The sequence below is a fragment of the Poecilia reticulata genome, linkage group LG9, assembly GCF_000633615.1.
Source record: "Poecilia reticulata strain Guanapo linkage group LG9, Guppy_female_1.0+MT, whole genome shotgun sequence".
NCBI classification, from domain to species: Eukaryota; Metazoa; Chordata; class Actinopteri; order Cyprinodontiformes; family Poeciliidae; genus Poecilia; species Poecilia reticulata.
The window spans coordinates 25,463,923-25,469,922 of NC_024339.1; the positions used below are offsets into that span (position 1 = coordinate 25,463,923).

Sequence of the window (6,000 nt, forward strand, 5' to 3'; positions counted from 1 at the left end):
TATCTACAGGTAGATGTAGATTGTAAAGTTTGAAAGGTTAAAGTTGTGTAAAAGGTCACAAAGACCTACATTCTTGCAGTTTTCTGAAATATCAAAAGGACAAATAAGAATTGAACATTTTGATTTGTCTTACTCTAGATTAATACATGGGCCAATGGACATAAAATTTCCATCAAATATTGGCAACAGAAAAAGAAAACAAAACATAATCAATCAACACAAATTAGTTCATAAAATAAGTTGTGTAAAAAAACAACAACATATAGGACACATTAACAAAAGGAGAATCAAAAGTGGCATAGAAAAACAATAAAATAACAGAAATCTGTCAGTCCTGGTCCCTGTCGGTCCAAATTTGCATCAACTGGTTAAGTCTTAATTGTATTTCACAAAAATTACCTTATGATGGGTAAAAGCAAAGAGATCAGGACTTCTGCATCCTTATTTCAAAAGATGCAGATGGTTACAGATAAACTTCTGAATTTTCAAGTGGTTGACATTGAGCCCATAATTTGGAAGGAGAATCATCAGAGATTGTAGATGGTCAGATGAGTCCAAAATTGAACTCTTTTGATATCATTGATCGTTCCACGTCTGGAGGAGGAATGGCATTTCACATATCTTTAAACATGTCATACAACCAGTGAACTTTGTTTGTGAGAATGGCATGGTGTTTGTCTTTATTTAGGCATAAATGTCAAAACTCCTATATGAAAGTGTGATCCAAAACACCCCCATTTATCCTATCTTTACCAAAAATAGGCTTTTCTACAGAGTTTTTTTTTCTGCCAAGCTCAGTGAGTGTGGTCAACAATTTTTTTCTGTAACTTTCCACTTTATTGCACAGAACTTAATTCGTGGGACTGCCCCGTGTTACGAAAGTCCTAGAAGGAAGCTGTGAATTGCTTTTCTCAGATGACTTTGAAACTCAGCTGTCTTACACGTTGCATCTTTAATCTGTACTCAAAATCCCTGATTTGTGCTTAGTACAAGCTAAACATTTGAGTTCTCCTTTCAGGAAAGTTTTTAAGGAGATAAACAGTTGATAGATGGTTGAGAAAATGTCGGCCTGGTTTGTCCTTTAGAAATTGACGCAATAAAGACACATATCAGCCACATTGAAAGATTTAAACTGTCATTGGATTCTTAAAGAACTTCCAAATGTAAGAAACTTCAGTACCTTGAACATTATACGTCTTTAACTGTTGATTGTTACGTACGTGATGTCATTGTTGCACGGCTATCAAACTGTGTTTTAAACCTGAGCCCCCCCCGCGCCTCCCTCCCATCATGATAAGAGTGAAAGATGTGAGTTGATTGTGTCCAAATAGATCGGACTCTTTCCTTTTGTTAAAAATGTTTTGACTATACACTGGTGAAAATGAATAAAGATGTGTTTAAAAAAAGAATTTGTGGACATGTTGGATCTTTTATATGTGTGGAAAAAAAGAAAAGTCAATATGTTGAGATTTTTTTTGCCACAATATCTGAAGTCATATTTAGTTTCATTATAGATTGATTTCAATGAAATTAAACATAAATAAGTTCTGCTTTTGTAAGTTGATTTGGTCATTTGTCGTTGGACATGTTAGCAGCTCACACGTGACCATGATATTTATAGATTTTTTTACCTCCAGCTCTTCGACAGAGCGTATAGATCCGGTTCTGATAAGCAGGTCACCCAGCCAACAGATTTAGCTGTTATAGAGCACCCAGGCTCTACTTGCTAACACCTTTAAGCATCACATTAGTGACACTTGGTAACATGAGTGTGGATGTAAATTTGACTGAGTGACCGAAAGGGCTGTGCAGGGTGTGAAGGTTGTCTGTAATACCAATGGCACCTCCTTTTTAATTTGACTGACTAGTGAGGCCTTTCCACAGAGCTTGACCTGACGTCCCCACCTTTTCCTCCACCTTTTCACTGGAATAAGAATTGTGTCCAAATTACTTGGCAGGGATGCGATGCAAATAAATGTCAGGGGTTGTTGTACTCAAATCCCACCAAGGTCAAGCATTTAGCTGTCGAACCATGTTTAGGGCTAATCATTTATGTGCTTGTACCATTTAGGTCTTGTTGACGCCTTCACTGTGTTTATAAGTGAGCTCACTGGATAATTTTGAATGAATGTCTTTTTTTGGTCACACATGAAACACGAGTTTAATTTTTTTGCAATCACCTCATAAAGTGTGTTTAAATTTGTACCCTTTTGAGTATTTCAAGCCCAAAGAGAGTCGCTTCCTCCACAGACTCCAAATGCAAAATCAAGTTGTGGTTCACTGAGACAGTGTTGCAGATCAAAACACTGAAATATATGAAAACAAGGCAATTTACCCCATGTGTTTCCATCTGTTGATTAAAATATATCTATGCTCTTAACATTAAGTGTGTAAGTTTTTGAATAGAATCAAAGAATATTTCATAAAAATGCATAAACTCTTAAGACAGGATGTTGACTTTTGATGCCTCGTCTATCTTTCTGTTTTGTGGCTGCTGATGTGCCGCAAACTCCTGTAACAAGATTCATAAAATCTCTACCTTTAGCTTAAGTTTTTTTTTCTTCTGCAACTTTTTGGGGTATTTAAGGAAATTCTTTCAAGCAAAATGAACATCTAAAGATATTGTCATGTAGTTACATTAGCCAGCTGCCATCCTCAAGTTGTTGCAAACAGAAGAGGAAAATAAGAAGGTCAGCCCCCTCCCTTAATGGCATATAAAACAAGGTTTTGTCTTTGCCCCTTTGCTAGAAAACCATATGGACACTGTTAAAAAAGAAAAAAAAATATGATGAAAAATATGTTTTAATATTGCTAAGATGCAGTGATTTTTTTCTTCTTTTTTTTCCACAGTCAATGTTTCATTGCACTCAGGTGTAATAACAATGACAGAAATTATATTTTGGTCAAATTCATTTGTGTTACCTGTGCTTTGATGAAACACACTTAAAATTAGTGTTGCATTTCCTTTATTTTCAGAAAAGATCCATTAATCATCTTTTGCTTGAAGAAGTAAATATCCAGTCAAAACAAAAAGTGAATAAATAAACCATGTTTTGACAAAAAGCAGTCTAAAAACAGTGACCGTATAGATGCATAATGATTTTTTTTTCTTTTAGGGTACCATCACCACGTCCATGGTCAGTGCCTTCTCACTGGTCTCCCAGAGCGTATGAAAGCAGCAGGTTGCGGAGTTCAAGTCCTTCGAAATGTGAATCGAAACAGCTGCCTCTAATCACTAGCACAAGCTGGGCTTAAGGGCCTCTCAGTTTCACCCCTCATCTGCCTGGAATTTTGAATTTCCTGAGCGGAGATCAAATGGCAGCCCGAGTCAGTGAGACCTTTGATATGGGGACACCCATCTCGCGAGGGCCTTCTGCATTGGGATTTACGCTTGACAACACACTTGGTGTCACCTCCTATCCCTGCGGACGCGCCATAGCCCCTGAATACATTGGACCTCTTTGACGGCACAACAGAGCCCACCCCGTCCCCAACACCTCCTCGCACCCCCTCCCCACACCCCGCATGGAGTGCCCAGCAGTTATTTATTAAATTTGTTGTGCCCACCCTGGTATGGTTTCAGTAGGCCACTTAGTTTTGGATTGCATCCTGGATTTTTCAATTATGTGGTTCATTTCACCTGCTTGTGTTCCTTTACCCCCCTGGATCAAGGGCGAAGGAGATCACATTTAATTATTTCAAAACAAGAAGTCTGAAGCGGGGCCCCACAGATCTATAACATCATACTTTCCTATCTATTGCCCACATCACCACTACTTTAACTAAGCAGCATTTAGACTGTTAGAAAAAGAAACTCAGTCCCCGGCCTCCGAACAGCTCATTACTCGTGTCAATAAGAAAATTTGTCTACCTAACAGGAGGGTAAATATAAGGGCAGAATATGGGATTTCCAGAATTCCTTGCTTGTTGAGTCTCATATGGAGCACATTAGTGGTCTGTGTGATTGACAGCTGCTCCTGTGTATAGCCAAAAGGAGAACTATTGAGATATAGGAGATTATTATATCCGAGGTAATGCGTATGGGCTGTCCACAGCAGGCGTGAAGATGCTATCTGGCTTGGTTGTGGCTTGTATGGATTAGAGTATGTTAGAGGGGCTGCTCCACTAAACAAAGTCTTTGTATTCATCTATGTGAGCATTTATATAGTCATTCTTTGTGTATAGAATAGAAGTCGGGAAATTTTTAATCAGACAATTACACATTTTATTCTCTTGGACTCAACATCCAACTAGAAGAAAAAGATTGAGACTGATGTAGTGTGTTATGTCACATGTTTAATACAAGTATTAAATCAGTTCAAACTGTAAAAATCTAATTTGGCTTCAAACAGAAAGTTTTTTAGTTGGAGACAGTTTAAAATTTCTAGTTCTTTTCAGGTTGTTTATGTATCCAAATGTAAAATGAATCACCATAGTAAAAAGTCAGTGAATAGACAAAGTTACAAGAATTCCCTCCATCTGAACAGTGTGAAAATGTAGTTAATGGAAAGGTGACAATAAACATATGTTTGAAATTTATTTGAGGTTGTTTGAAAAACCTAACAAGGCCCTCTTCAAGGCTAAATTTAAATGAGATCTACAAGGCCTAAAAAACTGCTTGCTTTCTTTAAAAAAAAATCTTATTACTGTTTTCCAATGTACATGATTTTACACAAGAACAAAAACAACAACAAAAACATCCAACAGTTAAGGATCTTAGTTCAGATTTCAAGTCAGAAACAAAAACATATAAAACAGCTGTGGTTATATCTATTTAAGCATGTAAAGCTGCAATCTGGGATGGAAGGTGATAAGCAAATTAAATAAAATATACCACAACAAAATGCTCTTTTGTGAATTGTGCATCAGTTTTAAAGTGGAATTTGCATTAATATGGAAGAGAGAAAATATTGTAAATGACCTGTGTGGTTATGATGCCTACTCCTAAATTGTTTACATGATCTGTGTAAAGATTTAATTAAAAGAAAGTTTTGTTTAGGGTTAAAATAAAAAAAAAGAACAGCACTAACCCAGAAAAAAGGTGAACCACCACCCCATAGTTTTCTTTTGCAGCCACTGCCAGGTTTTATTTGAAGATTGGCTTCAGGATTGATTTAGAGCTTATTTTAATAGAATCTGACCAGAATCTCTTTCCATGCTAAATAAAAAGCATTCCCATGGCATAATGCTGCCACCGTCCTATCTTAATGTGTTCAGAGTTATGTCCAGTGTGAGTTTTCTGCCACTTTCCTTGAAGGCTATGGAAGATGTGAAAGTCAAAAAGTTAATTTTTGCTGCAGTGTTTACTAATCAGGTGACTTCTGAAGGTATTGGATTTTATTTAGGGATATCAGCATGAAGAAACTGAATATAAGTGCATGCCATACACTTCAGGTCTCTATTTTTAAAATGTCATGTAATTTTCCTTCTACTCCACAATCATGCAATACTTACGCTTGACCTATAAAATAAAACCTTGATGTTTCTGGCTGTAGCGAGACAAAAATACATCAGCCTGGACTATGTCAAGGCTGATGTATAATTGCAGATATAATGTATAAGCTGTTGGTCAGCTTAAAAACCAAAAAGGGAAATACACAAAAACGACAAAAAAAGAGGCTGATTGAACAAAAATCCACCTTCAGTAAGAAGATTAGTATGTGTTAACAAGGGAAGCGCTTATGACACAAAGCATACCACAGCATCTGCCAAACTGATGGTGGTTCTGTTTAAGTTTGGGTTCACATCGGAGCCAGTCGAACTGGCAAACTGGCATAATTCATAATTTTATTGCTAAGAAAAGTACAATTAGCAACATAATGCTCATCTTTGACAGTTGTTGGCTCAGCAAGTCAAGTTATCAGATCTCTATTGGATTAAGCTACATCCCACTTGCTGAAAACAGGCTATATGTGGCAGGTTAAAGAAGGATGGAGCACAAGTAAAGGATGTGTTGTTTTATATGCTTTTAAGTTATTTTTTTTAAACAAAAAAAGACAA

General features: G+C 36.8%; 1 long non-coding RNA gene across 1 annotated transcript in view; it reads left to right on the forward strand.

Moving 5' to 3' along the window:
* The window catches only part of LOC103470459 (uncharacterized), a 62,798-nt gene extending 58,259 nt beyond the window's left edge, over window positions 1-4,539 (forward strand). The window contains exon 2 of the long non-coding RNA XR_534489.1: window positions 3,117-4,539. This is a non-coding gene — a long non-coding RNA (uncharacterized LOC103470459). The remainder of the gene's footprint in view (window positions 1-3,116) is intronic.
* The last annotated feature ends 1,461 nt before the right edge of the window (window positions 4,540-6,000 follow it).